At 34.5% G+C, this 7959-nt stretch overlaps 1 long non-coding RNA gene across 1 annotated transcript; it reads right to left on the bottom strand.

The window, feature by feature from the left end:
• Window positions 1-488: 488 nt before the first annotated feature.
• Window positions 489-7239, bottom strand: LOC148013063 (uncharacterized). The gene is made up of 2 exons (XR_015688846.1): window positions 6726-7239; window positions 489-5915 (listed from the first exon to the last, which is right to left on the bottom strand). It is a non-coding gene; the product is annotated as an uncharacterized LOC148013063 (long non-coding RNA).
• Between the last annotated feature and the right edge of the window lie 720 nt (window positions 7240-7959).

Here is a 7959-nt window from a genome sequence, read left to right as displayed (position 1 = left end):
GGAGAATAAAGTGATCATATGTCACTTTTGTTATGGTGACCGGTTATAAGGGCGGTTCACCTTTTACATTTCTTGAAAAGGACGTATTATTTGTACGCACTTTTCACAGTTGGTATGATTAGATTATTACGACAATAAAGGGCTCGGCATTTTTCGGAGCTGTCTTTATTTTCGCCAATTTCACTGATGACTTTTTGTAGTGTTTCTCTATCTTTATTACTCATTTCTGAGTAATCTTGTAGTAGTAAAGTCACATCCGCCTGTTTGTATACTTTACTAATGATGTGTCCTTTTCCTTCGTGTAATATTTTTCTCATTTGTTTAAGGATTATTGCTAATCCTTGCACCTTTTTGTATGGTAAACTGTTGGTGTGCAGTAAACCTTCTTTAGTAACTCGTTCCTTGGTTATGGCTTCTTGCTTGGTTATCTTTCTGATTATTCCAAAATGAATTCCTTTGGGGAATCCGAGTTCTGGAGTTGCATTGAATATTTTGATATTTAACGGAGCAGTTAAATCCTTTTCCAGGATATAATTTGCTCCCCATTGGAAGATATAAGGAAGCTGTGAAATTTCTTCACAACTACTTGTTGTATAAATCTGATCTATAAATCCAAAATAAAATAATTTCTGGATTATGATGGGGTCCGCCTTGGGCAGAGTGATGACTCTCGGGTATTGTGAGAGTAGTATTTTGATGTAGTATCCTTGGTTGTTGACTTGTTTTACAAAGTCGGTGATTGCTACATATTCTTCGTTGAAGTTGGCAGTGTTGATACAAGCATATTCTTCTTATTCTGGCTTGATGAGCGTACTGCTACTAGTAGTATTATAGTCCTTATCTTTGATAAGGCTCTTATCTTCTGTAGAGGTACTAGTTGATTTATAGTTCTTTTCAGAACTTTGAATACTGGTACTAGTAGTATGATAGTCCTTATTTTTAATAAGGTTCGTATTATCAATACGTATACTAGTAGAGTTATGGTTCCTCTCGGAACTCTTTTTATAATCCTTTGATACAGGATTCTGAATATGACCCTTTTCGGGTTCTGGAATATAATCCTTTTTGTCAGGATTCTTTCCTGCAGGGATTAGTATCGGTAAAACAATTTCACCTTTTAGTTTATTGAATCTTTCTATACAAGATTCTATTTTCATAGTAGCTAATGCTAGTATATTTTTGACTTCTTTAAGATCTTTTTCGAGATTCTCCATTTTATGAACAAGCTGCTTCTCTGGTCAAAATATCAGCAAAGATGTTAGTAACACCTGCAATATGAATAATATCAAAGTCATAATAGGAAAAGAATAGTTGCCATCTTCTTAACCTGTTGTATTGAGGCATGATTGGTAATTTATTTCTAATCATTCCTTTAACTTGTGTATTGTCGGTTCTGACAATGAATTTAGTAGGTAATAAAAAGAAATTGAATTTTTCTATGGTTCTTTTGACTGCTAGTATTTCTTTTTCGTTTGAGTGATATCTTTGTTCTGTAGTGGAGAATGTTCCACTGCAATATCTACATATGTTTTCTTTTTCTGTTTCTTCTATTTTTTCTTTTAATATACCCCCCCAGAAATTTTCTGAAGCGTCTGTTTTGATTATTAACTGACCATTATTACTTGGTAGGGATAGTCGAAGGAAATTTCTGCATTGGGATTTAATTTTTTGAACGGCTTGTGTATGGGCATCTAGCCATTGCCATTTTGTATTCTTTTTTAGCAAAGACTGAAGTGGTGATCGGTCTTTTGCTAAATTATTAAAGAATTCTTCGGCGTAGTTCGCACATCCGAGAAATCTTTGTAATTGCATTGTATTTTCTAATATATCCAGAAAATTTATTATCTTTTCGGATATATGATTTTGTAATTCAATGCCATCGTGGTCGATGACAAAGCCTAAGTAGTCAATTTTTGTTTTGTAGAGTTCCATTTTCTTAATGGACAAATTGACACCATTTTCCTTGGATAGTTGAAGGAACATTTCTAAATGTTTATTGTGTTGATTTTTATTCTTGCTACAAATTAGTATATCATCGACATAGATTATATAAAATTCAGATATTTTTCTATATATGTTGTCGACCCATTGTTGGAACTCTTGAGGAGAGTTCTTGAGGCCGAAAGCAAGTATAAGCCATTCGTAATGGCCTTGGGGTGTACTGAAGGCAGTTAATTCAGTACATTGCGGCTCGAGCTTTATTTGCCAAAAACCCGATTTACAATCGAACTTTGAAAATATATGTTTATGCCTTATTCTATCAAGCAACAATTGTTTATTGGGTAAATAATACCCGTTAAATTTTAATTGCTTGTTGAGTGCTTTATAGTTGACAACCATTCGGGCTTTACCCCGTTTGATTTCACTATGATTTCTCACCATGAATGTTGGCGAGCTATGAGGACTTTTGGATTCCTTAATTAGTCCTTGTTTTGGTAATTCATCTATCTGTATTTTGAATTCTTCTTGATCTACTTGTGAGTAAATCATTGGTTTACATTTTATTATTTTTGGTTCAATTAGTTCTAGTTTTGCATAAGTTCTATGTTTATCCCAAAATTCTAAGGGATTTTCTGAATATAGTTCCTTTAACTTATCTGTCCAGAGTTGTATTTCAAATTCTATTTTCTCATGCTGTCCTATTCTATTTATACCGTATTCTAATCTTTTAGTTGTTATCTTTTCATCGCAAGGTGTGATGAAAGTAATTAAATCTTATGTTTGTCTATATTCTTTAAATAAATTAAAGAAATCATTTCCTAGAATAATATCTACTCCAGTTTTATTATTTTGATATATTACTGGTAGTTTTATCAATATGTTTTCTATTATGATTTTTAGGTTTTTAGCTAGTAGGTTATAGGTGGTCTCGTGTCCTAACATATCCTTACCTATGACTTGTAGCCTATCATCTTTTATCCATTCGTCTGCGTGTATTACTTCTTTCTTACATGTGGATATGAATGATCCGTTATCTAAGTATGCGTCGAATTCTCTTTCGATTTCTTTGGTTTGTATTTTGATTTTTATGTAAATGTTATTTTGTAAAGAAAGTGTATGTACTTTCTTAAACATTTACTTTTTATATGTTTTTATTGTAACATTTTTTATTTGGATGGTTAAACAACCATTTTCTATTTTATAGGATTGGCAATCTTGTTCTAGGAATTTCATTCCTAGGATTAGTGGGTATTCTCTAGTTAGCATTTGATCTACTAACATTGTGAGGTCAATAATTTGATCATTTATCTTTAATCTAGCTTCTACTGCTTCTTCGGCTGTAGCTGTTATTCCTGTCCATAAATGTATATATTCGTATTTCTTATGGAGTTTGATTTTTGTTAGATTATCAGCAATTTCATTATTTATATAATTTTCGTGTGCTCCTGTATCTATCAGAAACATTGCTTCTTTCCAATGCTGTCCATTGAATATTTCTCCTGTTATTCTGAAGTGTGTTATTTTATTATTATTACTTACTGGTTGACTGTTTTCTGCTATCTATTTTCCTTTGTTTATATGATAATTTTCATCATCTCCCCCTTTAATATGTTTGATGGTTGGGCTTCGTTTTAGGAAACTTCGATCATCAATATATGTTTTGGGTTCTTCATTTTTCTCTGATGAAGTGGGCTTGACTGAAAGATCAAGATCCCATTCATTATCTAATAACAGTGGTCTGTCTATGCTAGGCATTTCTATTTCTTCGAATAAAGAATAGATTTCATCTATAGAGATAATATCTCTATCTTTGAATTTTATTGAATGTACGCTATTTGTTAATATGCATAACTAATAGCATAGTGTATATTAAAAGGTTTGGTTCCCTGTTTGAACATGTCAAAGTTTTCAAATTTGTAAGCTAATGTTAGAGTGCTATCTATGTTGGCGTCTAACATGCTTATTGTATATCTAGGATATAAATAAAATCCTAATTGTTGATATGCAAGATTTCCTTGCATTATTCCTAGTAGAGCATTTCGTCTGTCAATTATCCTATTATCTAGGATAGCTAGTTTTAACGGTGTATCTATTCCCGTTCTTTAGTGTGATTTTATTATTAGATGTACCCCTCCGAGGTGTATATAGCCAATTTTCTTTCGATCTTTCGTTGGTATATGTTTCATTTTTTCTTTGATATCATTTGCTAACAATAATGGAAGATTGATGTTTGCCTTAGTGTGCGCAATATCAATTGATTGTTCTCGAACCTTAAGTCCGTAGTAAATTACATTTTCTCTGTTAAATAGCTTTGTCCATTCTCGAACAAACGCCTTTTCTGATGTATCTTTGGGTTTATCTTTTGATATCTTTTGAAAGATATCTTTATCAAAGAGAATATCTCTTTCAAATATCTTACTATCCTCGTTATCTTCGAGGTGCAGTGGTTGCAATTCTTGGATATTATTCATTATCAGAATCACTACTGCTTTCTATATAGTATATTTCTTCATCTGAATCAGTGGAGGAATAATCTGTTAGATTTTCATTATATAGCATGTTTAATGCTGTTTTATTTTTCCTTTTTGGACATTCATTTGCATAATGTCCTTTTTCTTGGCAAAGCCAACATTTACATTCTTTGACTTTGTTGGGTTGTTGTTTTCGTCTTTTTAAGATCCTTTTATTCCTAAATCTAGGAATGAATTTCTTGTATGTCTTTTTAGGATAAAATTTCCTATTATATTTTTTCTTATTTTTCCTTTTAGGATATGGAGTTCGAATGTCTCCAAATATTAGTTGTTGACTATTTGTCGGACAACATAGTCCTTGCTTAACGTGTTTGACTATTAGTCTTTCTTGTTGTGCATTTCTGCACCAAGTATTTATACTTTGTCTGGCATATCTTACAACTCTTAAAAGTGAGAACCATGTGTGGATTTAATTCCTATACATGTGCATTCTCAAAATTTTACTACCAAGGTTTAGGAGATGAACGCCTAAACAATGCCAAAGAACTATATTTTACAAAATTACCATATCCCTATAATCAAAGATTATCTTGGGGATATAAAACATGGCTTAAAGATAGAACTGACACCCTAGGTGCCAGGATCAGATATGCCAGACAAAGTATAAATACTTGGTGCAGAAATGCACAACAAGAAAGACTAATAGTCAAACACGTTAAGCAAGGACTATGTTGTCCGACAAATAGTCAACAACTAATATTTGGAGACATTCGAACTCCATATCCTAAAAGGAAAAATAAAAAAAAATACAATAGGAAATTTTATCCTAAAAAGACATACAAGAAATTCATTCCTAGATTTAGGAATAAAAGGATCTTAAAAAGACGAAAACAACAACCCAACAAAGTCAAAGAATGTAAATGTTGGCTTTGCCAAGAAAAATGACATTATGCAAATGAATGTCCAAAAAGGAAAAATAAAACAGCATTAAACATGCTATATAATGAAAATCTAACAGATTATTCCTCCACTGATTCAGATGAAGAAATATACTATATAGAAAGCAGTAGTGATTCTGATAATGAATAATATCCAAAAATTGCAACCACTGCACCTGTATGGGCTGGAATATCCCATGGCTCCTTGCTCCATCTCTTACTCATGGTCCATCCCTCATAGTGACACTTTAGGTGTAGCTAGTGGAGATGTAGCTTGGTTGTTATCTCACATCCTCGACATCTTTTTGCAACCATGGGATACCCCCTTTTCAATTTCATCATGACCCTTCAAAGGGGAGGAAGGGTCGAATGTTAGAGATATCTCCCAACACATTATCTAAATACACCCTATGATTTAGGGCAAGGCTCATGTGCGTTGGGATGACTTGGTTGTTTTCATAGGCTTACACTTGTACTACATTTTAATTCCACCCAAGTCAAGATTGTGACTAGGGATTAAAGAGCTTGGATCCTAGTACACCTCCCAATATTGTTGCATAATAGCCTTCAAAAAGAAAAACATAAATTTCTAACTTTCAAGAGAATATTTGGGCTTCTAATCATGCATTTGAATTTGATAAAGCATCATTTTTGTTTTAAGGTCACTCATTTGCACAACCAATATGCTACTACAAGTCTAAGAAAAACTTAAATCTTTTATACCATGATCATCCTTGTCTGAAGGTGTAAGTTGTGGCAATGACAAGAGCTAGAGCTTAAGGAGAAGCTGGATGTGATGTGGGAATAAAGATGGTGGGAGGAGCATAAGGACATGCTTGGGTCACCAATGAAGTATCATAATGAGGTATATTAGCTCTCCCCATTAACGCACTTCAAGACATCTACAAGAAGGCAAAGAACTCCAATAACCCTTTGGCTACCTCTAGGCACAACCAAGCATCGAGAGACACACCTCACCATGTTGTTTCTAGTCTACTACTAGTGGGATGTATTAGCTAGGCCTATTGATAAGGCAAAGAAGAAGAGAAAGTCGTAGTAGCATCATGAAGAAAGTATGCTTTATGGAGGATAAACAAGCTTGTGGACATAGGCATACACTCCATAAGTAGTTCTCTCTCCTTACCTATCTTTTCGAAACAAGAAAACACACGTACGCAAGACACCGTAACAATGCAAAAGAGGCTAACCACTCGAGTCTTTATGTTGTTTAGTATTGCGCATTAAAAGGCGAATCAGCGCGTGATAGCATTGTCCTTTGTTACGTGGGCAACTTGTGCCGCTATGCTTACTTGATAAAGCTACTTGCAAGCATAAAGAATAGAAAATATGTATTAGGTGGAGCAGAAACACTTACCAGCCATTGGCTACAATACAAGACTCTTCTGAGTAGGTAACGATTGAGGCTTCAGGAACTCTGTGACTTGAGTACTTATATAAATACGGCCCATGCTCTGATTAGCATGTATACCCCGTTCCATTTTCATACGAGCCTGCGGTAAGCAGTGGTGCCTGTGGCCGTGGTCATGGTAATGGTGATGGGGAGATCTAGATCGATATTGATGCATCAGCTGCACCTGCTTGTGACCACAAATCTTCATTCGTTTGCCATGCTCCTGAATATTATTAAGATGCATCGAATCAAAAGCTCGGACTGGAGCATCCGTGGAGGTTTCGGAAGGAGAGGATGATGAAGAGGAAGAAGAGATTGAGCTTGAGGATGGAGAGGGAGACATGATTGATTGTTGCAGCTAGATATTGAGCTTACAGATGAAGGAAAACAAAACTATAGACACGGGAAGAAAATCATGTTGTTTATAAAGAGGGGGAAAAGGGACCCGAGGAAGGGGGCGGGGGGCGGTTGTGGGGATGCTTGCCTTGCACACCACGGCGCAATTTTTCGGAGAGACGTGGTACAGCCAAACTTTCTCGAGTGCTTGACTGTATATTATCTTTCCCACCGAATGATTGCCTCCTGATGTGTGAAGCTGTAAAAGCTGAAATCATCTTATGTTATATTATTTTACTATATTATTTTCATTATAAGTTCACATAGCCCCTAATTTCCAAAGGGCTTTCTGAATTCCTAGAGCCTACCCTTTTTCTAAACCTCCCTTTTTCAATGAAAACCTTCTTCCATCCCGACCTTTTCCCATCCCCACTTTCTCAAGTGTAATTTCTTATTTTCTCTTCCCCTCATTTTTTCCATTAAAGCCTTCCCTTTAATCTCCTCGGGTCCCCCTCTTTTTATTTTTTAAATTAAAACCCTTTCTTCTCTCTCTCACTTATAATCTCTCTCTTTCTTTTTTCTCTCCCCTTTTTAATTAAATTCATTTTACTTTCTTCTCTCTCTCAATTATAATCTCTCTCTTTTTTTTCCCCCTCCCTTTTTTAATTAAATTTCTCCTCTCTCCCCCCCTCTCTCTCTCTCATGTGTAGGGCCTAGGGTTTTTTTTCTCTCTCTCAGTTAGATTAAAATTTTTAATTTAACATTTTTAATTAATTTTTTAAAAATTAATTTAAAGTTTTTTAAACATAATTTTTCACGCACTTTGAGAGGGAGAGAGAGAGAGAAGAAGAAGACGAGAGAG

Source organism: Lygodium microphyllum, chromosome 26 (genome assembly GCF_053477565.2).
Source record: "Lygodium microphyllum isolate KBCC chromosome 26, Lygodium_microphyllum_v1.1.10, whole genome shotgun sequence".
Taxonomy (NCBI): Eukaryota; Viridiplantae; Streptophyta; class Polypodiopsida; order Schizaeales; family Lygodiaceae; genus Lygodium; species Lygodium microphyllum.
Note: the sequence above shows the minus strand (reverse complement) of the source record. Positions and strands in the feature narration are given on the sequence as shown.